Source organism: Ranitomeya imitator, chromosome 1, assembly GCF_032444005.1.
Source record: "Ranitomeya imitator isolate aRanImi1 chromosome 1, aRanImi1.pri, whole genome shotgun sequence".
NCBI lineage: Eukaryota > Metazoa > Chordata > Amphibia > Anura > Dendrobatidae > Ranitomeya > Ranitomeya imitator.
Window position 1 is genome coordinate 617628060 of NC_091282.1, and position 14365 is coordinate 617642424.

A 14365-nucleotide genomic window follows, 5' to 3' on the forward strand; every position below is an offset into this window, starting at 1 on the left:
TAATTTGAACATGGTAGGCTATTCTAAAAAATCCTATTCTCACTTCCCCGACTAAAGTCCCTTCGCCATAATCAGCAAATTGCCTCTTCTGAGAAAAAGAGGACTTAAACTCTATAGCGCCACCTGTTGGAAGTAGCGATCCTACACGTCACAATCAACCCTTTAACGAGTCGTGCAATATGACTTAGGATCGCCATAATCACTAATTTGTCCCTTACTTGTTTTGGGGCATCAGTCTCCAGATGGTGTTTCAGATGACTACTTCAGCAGCTTAGTGGCCACTGATCAACTGTAGCATTTACAATGCACCCAAGCTGTCTTTTTCTACTAATCACCTCCAGGCGTTAATTCCCCGAGACCTTCAGGGAACAATGTAGTGAGGGCAGAGGAATGGCATCGATCCTGTAGGTGAGTATAGTGTTTTTTAATACTTTACACTGGGCCCAATGATAAATATTTTCAAAGAACAATTTTAAATTCCTAAAAACAATTGAATAACAAGTCACAATTATTTTTTTCTAGATCGGTAATCACTATAGAATTTAAATGTCCGTCATCTTTTTACACTGACAGAAAAATCTTGTAGAATTTCAGGACAGATGCCTGTGAGCATGTGCAGTAGGACAGGAGCCTGTGAGCATGTGCAATAGGAGAGGAGCCTGTGAGCATGTGCATTAGGAATCCCCACTGTTGTGACCTGAAGATACTTATGTTGTTATTCAGAAAGATGGGGAGCACAGAAGTTTGAGCGGCCTCTCCTTACCTCAGCACCTCCAGTATATCCCATAGTATTTAAGGAGGGCATCTTCCTACATATGGAGAAGGGTGGAGCTTCCCACTGCACATGCTCACAGGCTCCTGTCCTAACATTCTAGGGCAGGTTTCTTGCGGTGAAACTAGGTAGCAGCCATTTTAATTCTGTAGTGATTACCTCCCAAACCAAAGCAAATGTGATTTGCTATTTTAATGCGTTTAGGAATTTATTTATAATTACTTTTTTTTTAGTTAGTTCGTTTTTTTTTTCTATTCCCAGAGAACCGATTTAATTTGAATAACGTAACATCTCAAATGCCCAACTACCACCCCCTATGGTTTTGTGCTGCTGGGATCCCCTGTTCTAGCGATCTTTACTTATTGAATTTATCTTGTGGCCTGAATTAATCAAATTATTTTTCAGGTGTTTTTTATACACATTCACAATTCCAAAATAAGTTGGGATGCTGTGTGAAAAATGTAAATAAAACAAGAATACAATGATTTGGAAATCTCTCATAGCTATATTTTATTCTAAACACAGAACACAGAATAGAAATTGAAAATAAGAAATTTTTCCATTTCATTTGAAAAAAACGCCTAGAAAATAGAATTGATGGCCAGTACAATGTCTCAAACAATTGGGACAGGGTTAACCACATCTGGAAAATTAAGTGATACTAACAAAAAAACAGCTGGAAGGTCATTTTCAACTAAGTCACTTGATTGTGTAAAAAGTGCATGCCAGAAGGCAGAGTTTCTCAGAAGCAAAGATGGTCAGAGGTTCACCAAATCAGTGAACCACTGCTTCTGCCTTTTCACTATCTCTAAACAGAGAGATGGTCAAGGGACACTTGGCTAACATAACTGAATTCAGGTCTCCAGGGCCAAATTAATTACATCCTAGGGTACTGAAGGAGATAGCAGAGGAAATTATTGAATCACTCTCTATAATCTTTGAAAATTCTTGGAGAACAGGAGAAGTCCTAGAAGACGATGGACCCAAGGAACCTAGCGAACTATATATCTGACGTATCAACAGACAACCCTGGCAGAATAACACCACTAAAAAGTTCCGGCAAGTGTCCAGGGTTGCAGAGCGGCATTGGAAGAAAACACATTTGCAAGATGACTTCACTGCATTCAAACTGGCAACACTCACTTTGAAGTCTGCTTCCACCTCTGCTAAACAAGGCCTACTTCACAACCCTTGTATCTTCCCTATCCTACAACCCCATACAGTTATTCTAAACTTTTAACTCCCTCTTCTGCCCCCCACTGCCTCCTCCAACCTCCCTCACCTATGCTGAGGACTTTGCCACACACTCTAAAAATAAGATCGACCAAACAAGGCAAGTCTTCATTGTACCACCACCACAACCCCTTTGTCTACCAGACCAATGCCCAAACCCCATAACCTCCTTATCCAACATCACTGACGGGAAGCTTAATTGTCTCCTCTCCAAATTGCACCTCACCACCTGTGCCATCAACCCCATCCCATCCCACCTTGTCCCCAACCTCACCGCCACTCTTCTTCCATCCCTATCCCACCTATTCAACCTATCACTAACTTCTGGTACCTTCCTTTTTGCTTTCAAACATGCCATAATCATGCCTATCCTTAAAAAGCCAACCCTCGATCCAACTGCTATGTCCAGCTATTGCCCAATATCGTTGCTCCCATTTGCTTCCAAACTCCTGGAGCAACACGTCGATGCTGAACTTTCCTCCCACCACTCATCTAGCATGCTGTTTGACAATCTACAATCTGGTTTCCACCCCCATCACTTACCTGAAACAGCCCTGACCAAAATTACTAACAACCTACTTACTGCCAAAGCTAACGGCCAATACTCTATACTCCTCATCCTAGACCTGTCCTCTGCTTTGGACACAGTTGACCACTGCCTCCTACTACAGATCCTCTCCTCCTTTGGCATCAAAGACTTCGCCTTATCCTGGATCTCCTCATACCTTTCCAACCGCACATTCAGTGTCTCCCACTCCAACACTACCTCCTCATCCCACCCTCTCTCTGTTGGAGTCCCCCAAGGCTCTGTTCTAGGACCCTTACTCTCCTCAATCTATATGCTTGGCCTGGGACAACTTATAAAGTCCCATGGATTCCAGTACCACCTTTATGCTGATGACACTGCGATTTTTCTCTCTGGCCCAGATCTCGCCTCTCTGCTGTTCAGAATTCCGGAGTGTCTATCAGTCATATCCTCCTACTTCTCCTGTCGCTTCCTCAAACTCAATGTGGATAAATCTGAACTCCTCATCTTTCCTCCATCTCATAGATCTTCCTTACCTGACATATCTATCGCAATTAACGACATCACATCTTCCCCCGTACCGGAAGTCCGCTGCCTCGGAGTAACCCTTGACTTCGCCCTGTCATTCAAACCGCACATCCAAGCTCTTTCCACCTCCTGTCGCCTCCAGCTCAAAATTATCTCCAGAATCCGTCCTTTCCTCAACCCCCAATCTACTAAAATGCTCGTGCTTGCCCTCATCATTTTTCAAATTATATAAAGATATTAAATATATGTAATTCTCAAAGATAATCTGTTGAAAAAATATTTAATAGAAGAAAAAGAATGCAAGTCATGTACGAATGTTTTTCTGCTTGCCTTAAAAATTATAATTTTTACCACCTTTGTCTCTGTAGTATTGATGGAAATTTTCCGTCCTTTTCTGTTTTTCCTTTGCTGATAATTCTAGCCAAAGCGCTCAGTGGTAATACTCAGCACCACTGCGACTGGTGATCAATGAGATCATGTTGATATAGGCAAATGTAGAAACCCCTTGCTTTACATAGTTGGTGTCTTTGTATATTTGACTGCATAGGCATGCAGGCTGATATATGTGTGTATATATATATATATATATATATATATATATATATATATATATATATATACACACAGTGGGGCAAAAAAGTATTTAGTCAGTCAGCAATAGTGCAAGTTCCACCACTTAAAAAGATGAGAGGCGTCTGTAATTTACATCATAGGTAGACATCAACTATGGAAGACAAACTGAGAAAAAAAAATCCAGAAAATCACATTGTCTGTTTTTTTAACATTTTATTTGCATATTATGGTGGAAAATAAGTATTTGGTCAGAAACAAAATTTCATCTCAATACTTTGTAATATATCCTTTGTTGGCAATGACAGAGGTCAAACGTTTTCTGTAAGTCTTCACAAGGTTGGCACACACTGTTGTTGGTATGTTGGCCCATTCCTCCATGCAGATCTCCTCTAGATCAGTGATGTTTTTGGCTTTTCGCTTGGCAACACGGACTTTCAACTCCCTCCAAAGGTTTTCTATAGGGTTGAGATCTGGAGACTGGCTAGGCCACTCCAGGACCTTGAAAAGCTTCTTACGAAGCCACTCCTTCGTTGCCCTGGCGGTGTTCTTTGGATCATTATCATGTTGAAAGACCCAGCCACGTTTCATCTTCAATGCCCTTGCTGATGGAAGGAGGTTTGCACTCAAAATCTCACGATACATGGCCCCATTCATTCTTTCATGTACCCGGATCAGTCGTCCTGGCCCCTTTGCAGAGAAACAGCACCAAAGCATGATGTTTCCACCACCATGCTTTACAGTAGGTATGGTGTTTGATGGATGCAACTCAGTATTCTTTTTCCTCCAAACACGACAAGTTGTGTTTCTACCAAACAGTTCCAGTTTGGTTTCATCAGACCATAGGACATTCTCCCAAAACTCCTCTGGATCATCCAAATGCTCTCTAGCAAACTTCAGATGGGCCCGGACATGTACTGGCTTAAGCAGTGGGACACGTCTGGCACTGCAGGATCTGAGTCCCTGGTGGCGTAGTGTGTTACTTATGGTAGGCCTTGTTACATTGGTCCCAGCTCTCTGCAGTTCATTCACTAGGTCCCCCCGCGTGGTTCTGGGATTTTTGCTCACCGTTCTTGTGATCATTCTGACCCCACGGGGTGGGATTTTGCGTGGAGCCCCAGATCGAGTGAGATTATCAGTGGTCTTGTATGTCTTCCATTTTCTAATTATTGCTCCCACTGTTGATTTCTTCACTCTAAGCTGGTTGGCTATTGCAGATTCAGTCTTCCCAGTCTGGTGCAGGGCTACAATTTTGTTTCTGGTGTCCTTTGACAGCTCTTTGGTCTTCACCATAGTGGAGTTTGGAGTCAGACTGTTTGAGGGTGTGCACATGTGTCTTTTTATACGGATAACAAGTTTAAGCAGGTGCCATTACTACAGGTAATGAGTAGAGGAAAGAGGAGACTCTTAAAGAAGAAGTTACAGGTGTGTGAGAGCCAGAAATCTTGATTGTTTGTTTCTGACCAAATACTTATTTTCCACCATAATATGCAAAAAAAATGATAAAAAAACAGACAATGTGATTTTCTGGATTTTTTTTCTCAGTTTGTCTCCCATAGTTGAGGTCTACCTATGATGTAAATTACAGACGCCTCTCATCTTTTTAAGTGGTGGAACTTGCACTATTGCTGACTGACTAAATACTTTTTTGCCCCACTGTATATATATATATATATATATATATATATATACATGAGAGGGACATGTAGGCATATAGGCTGATATATACACGAGAGGGACGTGTAGTCATATAGGCTGATATATATGTACATGAGAGGGACATGTAGTCATATTGGCTGATATATTCACAAGAGAGGGACGTGTAGGCATATAGGCTGATATATATACATGAGAGGGATATGTAGGCATATAGGCTGATATATACACAAGAGAGGGACGTGTAGTCAAACAGGCTGAAAAGTAACTCCGGCACACAATAAAAGTCAATATAATTCAAACGTGAATTTATTAGAAACTTCAATGACGTTCTTCATCCAAAGAAAATAAATTTACACTGCATACATAGTGGAAAAAGAGACAATAATATTCTCTAAGTAATCACTTCACAGGTAATTATTTCAACGTTTCGGCTTGTGAGCCTTTTTCAAGAAAAACCTGTACATGTATCTGTAATGATATTGAAACGAATACATTAGGTACATATAGCTCCACAATAAGAGAAAAAGTGTAAAGAATATTGATATGAATAAGTATCAGCTCAGAATATATCCTGATATCGTTCAGGATCTAAAGCCATCCCTGTGAAATATACACCACCATACATCAAATAATGGGGTATATGACATAACATAGGCGAAACCAAAAAACACTGTATCCACCTGTCAAAGGAGAAAAACAGTCTATGAAGTAAAAAGAAAAAAAGACCAATAAGGTCCAAAAAGGACGGGAAGAGGAACCAAAAACATAAGGTTCAAAAAATGAGGAATACTCCACAATGACAGAAAAAATAAAATAAAAATAACAAAGTGAAAAATATAATAATAATGTGAACATGCAAGTCCAGTATGAAAGTATCGAGTCCCGTAGATAAAGACTATGCATGGCCATAATACAACGAAAAAAATCCAAAGTGAAACTGAAATCTCCTCCACAACACATACAGCTCACAGATGTGAGACAGCGGCAGGGAACATCATCCACTAGGTATAACGCACAACAAGAGGAACAAAGAGTTGCGTACAAATGTCAAACAATTACCAGTGGTGGGAGTCCAGGTGCATCAGGTCCGTAGTGTGGTGGAGATAGGGGCGCATAACTGCGCTTATATGTGCCCGAACGCCGCAGTGAGGGGAGGAAGGAGAAGAACTTCCGGGTGCCCAGGAGGTCAGAATCCGCAGGCGCAGGGAAAAAATGGAGCGCCGAATACAGATGGAGAAAGCCGAGCGGTCGAGCGTCCTTCGCGCATGCGCAGTTAGCGCAAATCGAAGCCGGCCTGTAATAAAAGAAGCGCAGAGTTAATACCAGGGAGAGGGCACCTGCTTGAAAAAAAGAAATAACAAAATAAGTATCGGGGTACTAATGGCCAAAGGGGAAAAGAACCTAAAAGAAAAAAAGGGGGGGGGGGGAAGGGAGAAAAAACCAATACATGCAAATAATAGTAGACAGAGATAACAGACTTTAGGCATCAATAATGGAATCCATCAAGGGCAGCGTACATCGGCAGCTTATGCGCCAAAGGTTATACATGGCAAAAAATAGCTATACACTAGTAAATGATATCATAATCCCTGTTGAGGCCAAGGGGAGAAAGTGTCTGCAGCTTGTGAATCCAATATGATTCACGTGCCTTAAGCTTTTTAATCCTATCACCGCCTCTTCTGGACATGGGAACACAGTCAATGACCTGATATCGCAATTGCGCAATGGAATGTCTATACTCTAAAAAGTGGGCAGGAATAGGTAACAGGCTGCGTGAACACCTGATTGTGGATTTATGCTGGGAGATACTGTCCCGGATATGTTGGGTAGTCTCACCAACATATCCGAGACCGCATGGACATTTAATGAAGTACACCACATACGTAGAGTCACATGTGAAGTGACCCTTAATCGGAAATCTACGTCCAGTCTGTGGATGTGAGAAGGAATCGCCCTTTATGACATTGGAGCATTGGCGGCAGCCTAAGCATGGGAATATCCCCTTACGTGGAATACTCAAAGTTCGTTGTCGTGGTGTGATTATAGCTGAACCGACATCTGCTCTCACTTGATGGTTCCTAAGATTCTCAGGTCTTTTATTGTAAATCAACGGCCTCGTATTAAATTCGGGGATGTCAGGATAAGAAGTCTGTAAAATGTTCCAATGTCTAAATATACTCTGGTGTATAAACCGCTTAAAGGGGTGAAACATATTAACAAAGGCTATCCTGGGAGTCTTGTTTCTGTCAGGTACAGATGTGTCTATACTCTCTGTTGCTCCTGAAATCGTTGAGGGGTAGCCCCTATCCTGAAATTTTTGATCCATCTCAAGATGTCTACGAGAACGAACAAGTGAATTTGAGACTATCCTCCTAATCCTCTCATGTTGGGATTTAGGTAGAGCCTTCTTAATGTGACGGGGGTGGCTACTTGTGTATAGAAGTAGACTGTTTTTATCAGTCGGTTTTACGTACAAGTCAGTCTCAACCAGACCACCCGCCGTTATCAATACCAATGTGTCCAAGAAATTAATGGAATTGTAATCATATTGGATGGAAAAGGAAATGTCCAGTGTACAGGAATTTAAGTCACTATGAAAACCAAGTAGTGTCTCTACATCACCTGCCCAAATAAGAAACACGTAATCTATATAACGCTGCCAAAAAAACACATAAGATATAAACAAAGGATGACAGTAGACAAACGTATTCTCGAAAAAATCCATAAATATATTGGCGTAAGGGGGCGCGACGATAGATCCCATCGCAATCCCCTTCTGCTGCATATAATATTGGTCCTCAAACAGAAAATAGTTCTTGGTTAGAACAAGTCTAAGCAGATCCTGGCAAAACGATAATTGTTCAATGGTGAAGGTCGTATGTTCTTGTAAATATCTCATAACAGTCTCAATACCTGGTTGGTGCCCAATGTTGGTGTATAGGCTTGTCACATCCATCGTGACCAGAACTGATTGGGGGGTAGGGGGCCCAGATCTCTTAATAATTTAAGAAAATGTGCAGTATCCTTTAAGAAGGACTTCATATTGGGTACAATTGGGGATAGAATTTTTTCCAACGTGATAGCCAAAGGGGACAATAAGGAGTTAGTGGATGCGACTATGGTCTACCCAGAGGTTTCCATAAATTTTTATGCACTTTTGGAAGCATATAAAAAACCGGTGTGACCGGATGAATATTAATTAAGAAGTCGCCCAACCTTGAGTCAATGGTCCCCAATCCTTGATAATGTGTAACAACTCGTTTAATCTGCTTCACTATCTCAAAGGTGGGATTACTTGGTATCGGAGTATAAGTTGCAGTATCTCTCAATTGTGTATGTATCTCCTCAATATAATATGTCCTGTCTAGCACCACTATTGCTCCCCCCTTATCAGCGGGCTTAATGACTAGGTTTTTGTTGTTTTTAATCTCAAGGAGAGATCTGTACTCTTCGTTAGATAAATTGTTTCTGACCTTCATGTGTCCCTTATCGATGGAATCCAAGATCGATGTAACGTCTTTTTGTACTGCTGAGATGAAAGTCTCAACAGGATGGTATGACCGTGGTGGTTAAAAAGTGCTACCCACTCTGAGGCCAAGGGACTTCAAAGAAAAACATGTTGGTGTAACTGATGACTCAACTGCTTGATCATGTGAACTGTCGGCAAAATGAGCTTTTAATCTTAGAGTCCTAAAGAACCGGTGTAACTCTTGGTCGACCTGAAAGGAGTCAAAGCGAGGAACTGGGCAGAATGTGAGGCCTTTTTGCAAAAGTGTCATGTCGGCTGGGGAAAGGATCTGTGACGAGATGTTGTACACGATGTTGTTGGATGCAGGAATCTCCCTACCTGAGATCTCAAGGTCATCCTTTGTCGATCTGCGTTGCCTCCTTCCTCTCCGCGTCTTCCTCTTTGGGATCGGGCCCGTCGCGGCTCTAAAAAAGGTGTTCTTGAGGTTCCAAAGTCGCAGTCCGAACTGGTAGAGAAAGAGTTGTTGTTTCTACGGTATGTTCTTGGTCCTCTGTAGAACCCAGTGGAGCGCCATCGATAGACTGAGTTATATTTGTAGTCATCCGTATCACGTAGGAACTTGGTCCTTTTCTTCTCCTGTAGACTATTACGAAATTCAGAAATAGTGTTATCAAGCTTAGTTTTGAGTACCTTGAAATCTTCTGGCTTGGTGGTGTCAACCAACTGTTGCTCTGCAGTAGAAATCTTTGCTTTCAAGTCTGTTACCTCTTTCTGTAAAAAATCAATCGTAAGAATTATAAGGTCCATAGAACATTTGTTTAGAATGGATTCAAATTTGACACAGTAGTCAGTGTTCTCCTGAAAAAGTGTTGGTCTAAGTGAGTCATACAGGCTGATATATACACAAGAGAGGGACATGTAGGCATATAGGCTGATATATACACAAGAGAGGGACGTGAAGTCATACAGGCTGATATATACACAAGAGAGGGACGTGTAGTCATACAGGCTGATATATACACAAGAGAGGGATGTGTAGTCATACAGGCTGATATATACACAAGAAAGGGGCATGTAGTCATACAGGCTGATATATACATATACACAAAAGAGGGACGTGTAGTCATACAGGCTGATATATACACGAGAGGGACGTGTAGTCATACAGGTTGATATATACTGTATACACGAGAAGGGACGTGTAGTCATACAGGCTGATATATACACCAGAGGGACGTGTAGTCATACAGGCTGATATACACACAAGAGAGGGACGTGTAGGCATACAGGCTGATATATACACAAGAGAGGGACGTGTAGTCATACAGGCTGATATATACACAAGAGAGGGACGTGTAGTTGCAGCGCCCCAGAGTCCTGGTCGTTGCAGTAATGTCGCTCTGCCACTAAGGGGAGTGATGTTATGTCTTATTGCACTAAAGGAGTTCACCTGACCAGGTATCACAAGCACACATTACACTTCACACTCCGGCCACTAGGGGGAGCAAAAGGCACTATGTATTAGGCCACTCCTCACACTGGTAAAACTAGGGGTTGGATAGGTAGTTAGATCAGAAAGCAGCCTGGGAGAGCTCCAGGGAGGACCTGTCAGGGGTGGGTTCCTGACAGGGGCCTAGCAGAAAGAATAGAAGGTGACGGAACCGCGCCTGCACTACCTTACAGCGGTATCCCAAGAAAGGACACGAAGAGAAGGATATTGTGGAAAGTGAGAAACGAGATCAAAGCACAAAGGAGAGCCAGTAGGAGTCGTGCTCTGAGAACTGCAACATCCTACTGAGGCGCGTAGCCGGTGACCGGAACACCGAGGAAGTAACTGACTCTATGCCTTACTTCAAATACCGCAGGACAGTTGATTATAGTTTGGCTGTTTACCATACATCACCTAAGCAGACATAGAGGGCAAGCGTGGAGAGGGGCATCTCTAGGGTCCCAGAATAGCTCCGAGCCTTCCCGTCAAACGGGTGCGTCCTATCCAGATAAACTTGGGGGACGGAGAGAGAGAAAGAGAAAGAACGAGAACAGAAGTTGTGAGGACTATCCCGAATGCTCAGCAGGGAAGAACTACAACACACAGGCGCTAGTGGTAGGCACTGATCTCCACCTGCAAAGGGAACTCTGGATGTGCCTTCGGACCGGCCGGTCTCAGACAGCCCAGTTAACAGTGCTCTGGATTGCGGATCCCGAAGTCTTCAGTAAAAGGTAAAGAGACTGCAACCCTGTGTCCTCGTTATTGACTGCGCCTCACACCATCGCCACCTACACTACTGGGAAGCCCTGGGGACATACTTCACCTGTGGGAAGGTAAACCATCTAGCTGCCATCACATCACCCCAGTGGACCCCGAGCAGCGTCGGTCGACCTGACCGAATACCACAGGTGGCGTCACGAAACTTTAGCTGACTTTCATCACCCCTTTTATTGGACGCCCCTTAGCAAGGTCACGGACCGGGTCCAGCCACCGTGACAACCTAAAAACTGAGACAGAGAGGACCGGTACTGAGTAACCCGCGGCCCTGCGTCTGGGGGCGCTCCATAGTCATATAGGCTGATATATACACAAGAGAGGGATGTGTAGTCATATAGGCTGATAGATACACAAGAGATGGACGTGTAGGCATACAGGCTGATATATATACACAAGAGAGGGATGTGTAGGCATACAAGCTGATATATACACAAGAGAGGGACATGTAGTCATATAGGCTGATATATACACAAGAGAGGGGCGTGTATTCTTGTGGCTCATAAGTAACCTTTACTATTTAAATAAAGAACAATACTGTACATTGTCATCATATGGTAACATAGGACCCTATAAAACAGGGCTTAGCTTAGATACTTTATATCTCTGTCCCAGTGTTATATTGTTGCTATTTTTGCAATGTTTTATTCTTCTGTTTTGTACTATATTTTCTGCTGTATCTCCCGATAACCCACAAAATATGTTTTTCATATGTAACTCATACTTAACACTTTGAGTTGGTAACAAAATGAATTAGTTCTTTCTAAAACAGGTGCTAGAAATTCTGATTGTACTAATTAGAGATGAGCAAATTTCTTTGAATGAAATTGAGTTATACTTGATACTTTCAAAAATGTGGATTCTCCAGAGTACATTTTTTTTGTAATTCACTCCCCTACAGTGCCGTCCAAACGAAAAAAAAGAACCTTCTCACCTGTCCTGTCTTCCACTGCTCTGCACTCTCTCTTTTCGCTTACCCTCATCATGCGCATCCACTTCAGCCTGCTTAACTCTATGCATCACGTAAGCCTCCGAGTTCAATGTGCATAATGCCATTAAGCACACATCATGACGTCACAACGTGCATCCCTCAAGGTGCTGACTAGGCCTCGGGCGAAACGGCATGATGCACAGTGACATCAGAGATCCTGGTAATGCCAGAAGCTCCTGCATAAGGTTAATGCAGATCTCAGTACATTAAATATTCTCTATAATAATTCCCAAAACAATAAAGCATTTTAAAGGGAACCTGTTGGCATATTTTTGTCCACGGGAGTAATGGTATAACCGTGTAAGCAATAATCAACTATTTTTTTCATGCAATCCAATGTGTCCATCATGAGAACTGTGCAGTAGAAGACATATGCATATTAAGCTAGAAGTGCACTGGGGACGTGTCAGTAACTTGGAATGCTTCTTCCAAGTGCATGGACCCATCCCCAGTGCACTTCCATTCTGACTCTCATGACTTATAAGAGCTGCTCTGGGACTGGGCTGAGTGTTGGACCCAGGCGGCTTCAGTGTTGCTGCGCTCCTCTAATGCTGCAGAGGCAAAGTTGAGATCACACAGTGTGGGCCAGGGGTTTAGACATGCCGAACTGTCAGTTATCAGGAGCACACCACCCACAAGCAAACAAGAAGCTGAGAAGCAGGGGAGTGGTGCGCTTCTGAATGTGGGATCCCGAGGCAACCTCTTTAAAATGAGCATTACTTACCTATTCATCTCCTGCCTGTCTGATCTGCCGGTCCCTGATGATGTCACATCCGTCATTCACTTGACTACTGCAGCCAATCAGTGGTCTCAACTCGCTGTAAGACCGGCAGGGAATACTGTTGCAGCGATGAGGATTGACTAGGTGAGTAATTTTGTTTTTTTATTTTCCTGCCCTTAGCAGATATCTAAAAACTTTTGAGCGATCAGTCCTACACCTATCCAAACCTGTTTGAGTACCACTGTGGTCACATGGGCCAGTGGGGGTCGTACAGCCAAAGACCTGATAAAGGTTCATCGGGCTGGCTTAAAGCTATATAATGGTAAGTAGATATTTAAAAAGTGTTAATAGTAAAGTACATGATTCACAAAATTTCGCTTTTTAATTTTAAATGCCATCATGGAAATAAAAGTATGCACTACAATTGCACATACAATGAAGGTGAAAAGTCAGCAAAAAAAAAGGGGGGAGGGGAAATGACTATATGTTTGGTTTGAATTTTTTGGGGAACATTAAGAAAGATCACTGCCAGCAAACCGACATGCAGGTCTTGATTTGATTTGTAAAATATTATTTTTCCAACCTATGGCTACGTTACCAAGTAATTAGCGTTTTATACAAATGAGGCATTAAGGGCTCTGGGCGTGACAAAGCATTTAATGATCCTCTGCCTCCCAATGTTGTTTCAGACTGTGGGCCCGATTCATCAATGCTTTCATGGCAGAATTCTGCCAGCTCAGATAAAATGGGCTGAGATGGGGTGAGACGGGCTCTGCAGGGACGGGACACTTCAGCCTGTATAATACATATTGGGCTGTGGCATTCTGTACACCAGAAATCTCACTCCGGTATCTGGTGTGCACCTCTTCATGAATCTGGAGCATCTGACACCAGCATGGCCCCTCATCAAGACCAGCTGTGCAATGCCAGTCTTGATGGATTGGCACTGCGAGCGATCAATCAAGCTAAGAGAGTAATATAAATAGAGCAAGATTGGAACGCAATCCTTAGACTGGCCGGCGGGTCTCCCTACTTGAACATAATAGCTGCATAGAAATACACAAAGCTGTCACTCTCAGGTTGGGAGAGCCCACGGCCAGTCCGTGCAGTCTCGCTACAGGTTATATGGCCGTCTGACTGTACCCTGAAGAGATTGGTGCTGGACGGGAAACAACCTCGTGAGGCAGAAGCACAGGACGTGCTCTGTCACGCCCAGAGCACTTAATGCCTCATTTGCATATTAGGACCATCACTACCATCATTTGGACTATCACTACTACTTGTACTGCAGTTGTTGCATAGTGTAGGTGGCCTAGATCATGTCGGTATTATTGGATGGCCAATTTGCATGCATTAGCTATGGTTTTGTGTAGGTTTAATGTTTGGATAGTGAATATATTCAGACCGCTGCCAAATATTGGATACTTTGGTACTTGCTTGCAATATTATAGTTGCTGTCTGCATGCTTTATCGAGCTGCTCTGTGGACTCTTTTCATCCACAGTGTGGTCTAATCATTCCTACAATCTGCCGAGCTCTGTATTTGCATGTTCTTTGATATAATTACCTACATTTTTTTTATGATCGCCTTCTTCTGTATTTTATTTTTATTTATTTTTTTTCATTCATTCACT

General features: G+C 42.7%; 1 protein-coding gene across 40 annotated transcripts in view; it reads left to right on the plus strand.

Moving 5' to 3' along the window:
- GPHN (gephyrin) overlaps nt 1-14365 on the plus strand; it is a 490719-nt gene that overhangs the window by 349098 nt on the left and 127256 nt on the right. The gene's annotated exons all lie outside the window — the stretch shown is intronic.